Here is an 8,190-nt window from a genome sequence, read left to right on the forward strand (position 1 = left end):
AGATCAGCAGGACAACTATGCAGCCCTCATTTTTGTCCTCCCAGTTTCAGTCTGTATCTTCCACACTGACATCCAAGGGTTTCAACCTTTTTGTCTGCCTTCTTGAGTTTCTTGAGTTTCTCCATGTTCAACGTCAGCATGACATTCAGACCCACATCCTCTCCAGAGTGCTAAGTTCTTGGACAGACCCTCAGGTTCTGGGGGCACCTGTGGTACAGCAGACAAGACAAGCCAACAACTGAAGCCAAAAGAAAAACCTTTCCAAAAGATATTTCAGATAGTAAAGCAAAACGAAACGTTTTCCTACATCCTCTAACTAGAAAACCATAGAGCAGCTTATAAAATACCTCAGTCTCACAAAAAAACTACATTGCCTTTGCATCTACAAATTTACAAAATGTTTTAGACCATAAGTTTATTTTCTGGTCATAAATAGAACTTTTAAACACACTATTAACTGGGAGATCTTGAATTCTCAGTGAGCTACAAATAGCAATTCTGGCTACTATTGGGGATTATCTCCTAAGGATAATGAAAATAAATTTTGCTTTGATATTTTATATCAGGTTTAAGAACACTAACTGGGGCAGAGACTCAGACTGGGAGTTTGGCCTCTATGGGTTTATTTCTAGTTCCTGAAAGTATCTTTGACAGTTCACTTCAGACAACTTTATTGAAGCTCATTAAGAAACTACTGGGTACTTTTGTTATAGTTTATTCTAATACGTTTTCTTTTAAGCAAAAATTTAGTTTGCCTCAATTTTAATAGTTCTAAAGAAAATTTAAAACAATACCCCACTGTCTTTGTTAGAGGTCAAGCTGTAGAACTTGCAGCACTGTTAAGGAAATTGTTTAATGAGGTAAAAAATTTCTCTTATGCAAATATATTGCTAATCATTTAGCAACTAAACGTGCTAGAAAAACTAGCCTCCCAAGAGAATAATGCACATTTTAGCAGGTACATTGTGGTATGTTTCTGAATGGATCAACCTCTTACTATCTGTTAGATAGTAGGAACCCATACATAATAACTGATAATACACTTATTATTATTTTCTTTGTACCACTTTTTGAATAAACTCCCTAAATATATAAAAGCATGTCATTCTTTGTAGTACATACAGGATACAAATAGCTAACACCTTCTAAACATATATTGTTATCTGACAACTTAGGAGATTTTTTTCCAAGGTGAGTATTTTGATATTCTACTTTATTAATATATAGATATGGAAATCATATCAATAAATCTGCTCTTTGAGAAAATATCTCAGTGGTTTTCCTTTTGGGAACCAATGCTTAGATCAGTGATATTCAAAGTGTGATCGAAGGACTACTATGAAGGTCCTCCTCAGTATACAGAAACGTATTAAGTGAGCTATAAAAGGTCATTAATAGTTGCTGTTTATAAACCAAAGTTACTGTTAGAAGAATTTTCTAAGGGCTTTAATGTAGCATTCTGTTACGAAGTCTGGCTGCTATGCTGTGCTTCACAATGTTGTAAAGCCCTACTGGGCACATCCCTTCAGAGAGTTGAAATTCCTGAAATTTTCTAGTAGAATTGTACACTATTATTAGTATACTTCAGTGTAGCTTTTAGTAAATTACAGGATTCATTTGCTGCTATTCTTTCTTTGTCTTTAATTCTATATTATTGTTGATTTTAATCATCATTATAACTATTTGTTATAAATTGTTAGGGTTTTCTCTTATAATTTGCATTGATACAGGTTTTCATAAGTACATGAAAAGGGTCTCAATATCAATAGTTGTCAGAAACATGCAAATTAAAATCAAAGTGAGATAACATAAAGCCCACTAATATGGCTAAAAATAAAAAGAATGTATAGATGTAGACATAAATATAGATCTCCTGTGGATACCATAAAGTTTCAGTGTATTCTTACCATAGTAGAGGAGAACACAGGGACTCACTGGTTGTCCAGTGGCTGAGCCTCTGCGCTCCAAATACAGGGTGCCCGGGTTCGATCCCTGATCAGGGAACTAGATCCCACATGCCGCAGCTAAGACCCAGAGCCACCAAATAAATAAATTAAATTAAATTTTAAAAAAAGAGAATACAATCTTGAGGGAGTTTTAATAGCATCTCAGAAAGAAATGACAAAATCAAGGTATTTGTGAAGATTGGGAGTCTGGTTTAAGGTGTATATTCAATGCAGGGCTTGATTGAGATTGGTATGGATCATTATAATTTAGGACTGATGGACACAGCAAGGTGAGGATTTAGAAGCATGAGTTTCAAAGGGTTTAGGGAAGTAAACAGTTGTTTGATGCTCTCTACTGAACAGTTGAACAGTTTGGTGTTTACTTAAATGGGTTTTTTTGTTTTGTTTTGTTTTTTGCGGTACGCAGGCCTCTCACTGTTGTGGCCTCTCCCATCGCGGAGCACAGGCTCCGGACGCGCAGGCTCAGCGGTCACGGCTCAGGGGCCCAGCCGCTCCATGGCATGTGGGATCTTCCCGGACTGGGACACAAACCCGTGTCCCCTGCATCGGCAGGCGGACTCTCAACCACTGCGCCACCAGGGAAGCCCTTAACTGGGCTTTTAAGAGAGTCCATGGAACAAACAAAATTATTCTCATCTTCTCTTTTTCTAGACAAGAGTTTTCCAGAATGTTAAATTCATATTGATGAAGAGCAATAAAGTCATATTAATGAAGACAGCCAAATAATAAAAGTCATGCTTATACATTCCATAAGCAGAACGGATGTAGAGGGTTTCAGTTCTCACTGTCCTGCCATGTGGTAATTCTTCAGCTTGGGCTGTGAGAGGTCCATTAACATCTGGACCTAAATTGTCATCACATGAGTTGTCGTGATAGCGTATCATGTATCCAGAGATGGTTGTTTTAACCTCCACAAGTGTCAGGTTTTCCTATTCCTTTTGTTGGATGGTCATTTGTTGGATCTTTCAGTGCCCCAGTGGCTACTTAGCAATGTTCAAAAATCTGGAGATCACATATCTGAACACTGCAACCAGACAAATGCTGAGGGAAGAATTATGATTAGAGTTTGCAATTCACTTGTCAGCCAGGAATCAAGGTGTCCAAATTAGTCAGAATAGATCTCATCCTCAAACCAGAGAGCCAACATACCAAATAGAGGTTTATTAGCCAAACTGATCATCTTATGGTTTGTTCCCTCCCAAATCTTTTTGGTAATATTAAAGATACAAAAGAATTCTGCAAGAACATACGCACAATTCTTCCCCTGAAACGGCACATACTCCTCGTAAGCAGCCGATATTATATCTAAAGAGGCTCTGTTCTGAACCAGCACCTGTCCAATTTCATGAATTTCTCAAATGACACTTCTCTAGGAGGCACTTTCTAGCTCTTTTGTTAGTTTGTGAACCGTGGCATGTAGGTTTCTTCCTACTCCCCAGGCCTATTCTAACGCACATGGTGAACTTTTTCTAAAAGGAAAAACGGGTGGGCCAAAACGGTCCCTGGGTGATGCAGACTATCTTGAAGATAGGAATCAGATTACCAATATAACAAGTCCCTGTCCAGTTGGCAGGTAGAAATCAGTGGTCCTTTGTCCACAAATCCAATACCAGTCATTGGAAGCCTGTCGGTAATCTGTTTTTGGACAATCTACCCTAATGGACCGTCAAATAGTGTTGTAAAGTTTGGCACCACTTGTCAAGAAAGGCTCAGTACCAGGCAATGAAGTTTGCAGTATCAAGATCCTTAAGCAGATCTAAGTCAGAAGAAAAACTGTTTCTTTCTTAGATCTTTGAAAGTTAGTTGGCCTTCAAATATATACCATTTGTACCATGATCCTCCTCAGTTCTATTTTTGCGTAAGCTCAGTTTCAGAAGTGAGGCCCAACAAAAGATCACTGAATGTTGTTTCAGTGGAGACAGGAACCTCCTTTTCTAAGTACAATATGATATGGGGTTTCAGATTTCTCATTGTCTGGTCTGTTGTGGGGTTCTCTATATACAATGTTAGTTAACAGTCAAATACAATTACCCAGGAAACCAATGGATTTAGTATAAGGAATTGGTACCAAAGGAAGCTGGGGGGCTCCCAAAGGAACGTGTACTTTCTGTTACTTTAGTTGCATGCTTTAGTTGGCTAGTAAATTGAAGTCATTCATGGGACCCATACAATGGAGTGACTAAGGAAGCAAACATTAAAATTAGGAATATAATAGGTTTTTTGTTCTTAAAAAACATAGTTAAAGATAGTCTTAGTCCAGCAAAAGAAGAAAGAAAATGTCTAGAAAAATAAAGAACAAAATAATGAGATTAAAGCATTACAATCCACAGTCTTATTCTGTGGATGTTTGGTGGAAGCTCTCTATAGACACAGAGATAGATGTAGATACATCACTTAGTCATCTGCTCAGTCTGAAGATCTTGAGATGAAAAAATCTCCTTCAGAATACTGTCTGCTTCTGGAGAGATCCAGAGAACCCTCATCTTGAGATCTCTGCTAAGGACCATCTTCCAGTGATTCAAGAATATTTTGTACCTTTTTATTTGAAAGATATGAATCCAAGTATCAACCCCTTGGAATTTTACAGCTGTTCTAGTTGTAAACAATGCCTGAAGGACTCTTTCTAGAAGACCTGCTCTCAGATTTTAGGTCATTCAAGGGTTGTTTAGAAAGAATATGAGAACAGGCTGAACAAACTTCTTGATATAATATATTATTCCCCTAATTATCTGCAATATTTGACCATATCTGCTTAGAGATAGAGTCTAAGCAGTCTGGAGTCCAGAGTCTAAGCAGTCTGCTAAGAGTCTGGACTCTTAGATAGAGTCCAGAATTGCATGTGATATTTAGAAATATATATATGGGTCACCCTGTTATTAAAGATAAGGGGAGAGTCATTGAATCCCAGGAGTTGATCTCAGTTGCAATACCTTAAGCCTTAGAAGTTTGAGAGTCTCTTAAAGTTTTGCTAATTTGAATTCTAGTGTCCTTAACATGCTTCAAACTTCTCTGAACTTCTTTCTGTGTTATATCTCTTCTGCTTCCATCCAGAGAAAGTTGTGTTTTTCAAATTTTCTGTAATGATATCAAGCCCACCAAGATAATCCAGAATAACTTCCACACCTCAAAGTCCTTACCCCATAATCTGCAAAGTCCTTATTTGCCATGTAACATAAAGTGACAGAGGACCAAAGTATGAACATCTTGGTGGGAATATTATTCCAGCTACCATATGCCTATATCAATCAAAAAATTTTAAGACTGTTCTTCAATATGTAAAGAAATTTCTCCTTGTAAAAGTGAAGGGAATTAAGTGCATGATTGCTCCTCAGAGTACCTTCATCGATCACTTGCTTCATTTTTGCCTTTAATTTCTTAGCTATAACCAGACAATTCTTTTTACAACATCTTTTCTGTTTGCTGTATCTATCTGTTTAAAAATCTTTATCACAAGACTCTCTCCTCCGGTGTTTATGACTGAGGTATGAGCCTCTGACTATTTATCTGTAAGGTCATCAATTTATTTTTATTCTTATTCTGCTTTTGTTTAAAGCCTTTTTCAAAATGTCCACCAGCAAAGTGCTGGAGATCTGACAATGGGGCTATTTCCCACTCTATTTTTTGCTTATATGCTAAATCCTTTATTTCTGGCTTAAGGGCACTTCTAAAAAGTGAAGAGAGAATCAAGGTTACTCCTGTTTCAAGAGCTAATCTTGAATGCTGTCTAAGCGTGTGTAAGAGCCTTTCCCTAAAGTCTCTGAACTCACCGGGACTTCTCTGGTGGCACAGTGGTTAAGAATCCACCTGCCAATGCAGGGGACACAGGTTCGATCCCTGGTCCGGGAAGATCCCACATGCTGCGGAGCAGCTAAGCTTGTGCACCACAACTACTGAGCCCGCATGTCACAACTACTGAATCCCACACCTAGAGCCTGTGCTCCGCAACAAGAGAAGCCACCACAATGAGAAGCCCATGCACCACAACGAAGAGTAACCTCTGCTTGCTGCAACTAGAGACAGCCCATGTGCAGCAACAAAGACCCAACACAGCCAGAAATAAATTAATTATTTTTAAAGTTATATTTAAAAAAAATAAAGATGATTGAGAAAAAAAAAAATAAAGTCTCTGAACTCATCCTTCCTTTGCTTACAGGCCTGGAATAGAATCCATTCATTTTCACAGAAAAGATTTTTGGGGAACCTTCAAAAGACCTTGTCTAACATCTATAGCTTTTCTAAATCTCTCTGATTTCTTATGAAATTTGGGTCCTTTTAAGTCACCATCAGACTCTTTCCATTTTGCCTCTTCCATCTAATGTTCCCACTAATATATGAACTAATTGGTATAGATCTGGAGCCCCTGAATTAAAAATCCCTAAAACAATTCTAAATGTCTCTATAAGGTTTTGTTTTGTTTTGTTTTTGTCCTATATGGGCTTTGGAAAGTCTTTGGCAATGGCTCACAACTCAGAGGAAGAGTGGAGCTTAAAACCAACCTCAAGGAATTCTTCTATTCTGAGGGCTGTTTAACTTTAAGAAGTAATTGAGTTTCTGGCTGAATAGAAGGGAAGGAGAACAGACTAGAGGAACAAATAGGGTGAGAGGGAGATTGAGGAGAATAGGATGGAGGAAGTAGAATAGTAGGATAAAGACCTTGAGGTGTGTGTTTTGATTTAAAGGGAAATAAATGAGAGATAGTTTTAAGTTTTTCCTAGTCCTCTTTTGCTTTGACCAATTAATCTCTTAAGGAAGCAATTTTGGAAACTTAATTTCTTTTGGGTGAATTTGTATATCAATAAAAATGCAGACAATCTGCTACTTGGAATTTTGTTCCCTTTTCATTCTAAGATATTTCTCAAATGAACAGTTTTGATCACATCAAAATTTCCTTTTACATATATCTGTCGACCCTTTGTATGTCTTCTTCAGAGGAGTCTCTATTCAAGTCCTTTGGTCATTTTTAAATTAAATTCTTTGTTTTTTTGCTATTGCGTTGTAGGAGTTTCTTATATATTTTGGATATCAACTCCTTATCAGATATATGGGTTGCAAATATTTTTTCCATTCTGTAATTGCCTTTTCACATTGTTGATTATTTCTTTTGCTGTGAAGAAGCTTTGTATTTGGATATAATCCCACTTGTCAATTTTTGCTTTTTTTGCCTTTGCTTTTAGTGTTCTATCCAAGAAATTATTGCCAAAACGAATGTCAATTATTGCTTTTTCCGTAAGTTTTCTTCTAGGAATTTTATAGTTTCAGGTCTTACGTCTAAGTCTTTGATCTGTTTTGAGTTATTTTTGTGTATGGTGCAAGGTTAGAATCCAGTTTAATTCTTCTGCATATAGATATCCAGTTTTTCCAACATGATTTTTTTATTAAAAGGATATTACAAAGGGTATTAAAGGATATAAATCACAACCAGATGAAGAGATACATAAGGTGAGGTACCAAACAAAGAAGCTTCTGTCCTCATAGAGTTTGGGGCCCAGTACTGTGGCACTTGGAAGCATTCCGGCTCCCCAGCTTGGAAGCTCTCCAAACCCCCTCATTTGGGGTTTTTATGAAGACTTCATTACATAGACATGACTGATTAAATCACTAGCCATTGGTGATTGATTCAACTTCTAACCCCCTCTCCCCTCACTGGAAATCAGGAGGGTGTGCGACTTAAATTTCCAACCCCCTATTCTTGATTGGTTCCCCTGGGTCAGTACCCACACTTAGGTGCTTTCCAAAAGTCACCTCATTAACATAAACCCAGTTATGGTGGAAAGGCACTTGCTACGAATGACAAGACACTTATTTCACCTTTATGGCTCTGAGGTGTTTTTAGGAACTGAGGATAAGAGAACAGATATTATAACAGAAGATGCTCCCATTGCTCATAGCTCAGAAAATTCCACGGGTTTGGGGAGCTGTGAGCCAGAAACTGTGGATAAAGACCAAATATATCTATAAGAAATACATCTGAATTGTAAATCAACTATGCTCTAATATAAAATAAAAATTAAATTAAGACAAGCAATATATCTGAATAACCAAATATATATTTCTTATATATCATATCACAATATCACAGTAATAAGGCAGATTTCCAGCAAGAATAGGAGGTTTACAAATCTAATTAGATAACCAAAGAGTTCCTGTAAAAGGCTTATTACTCCTAGAAGGCAAATAAAGTCAGTATTGGGGGAGCCAAAGGAAAAGAAAAGGAAATAGGAGG

Source organism: Phocoena phocoena, chromosome 9 (genome assembly GCF_963924675.1).
Source record: "Phocoena phocoena chromosome 9, mPhoPho1.1, whole genome shotgun sequence".
NCBI classification, from domain to species: domain Eukaryota; kingdom Metazoa; phylum Chordata; class Mammalia; order Artiodactyla; family Phocoenidae; genus Phocoena; species Phocoena phocoena.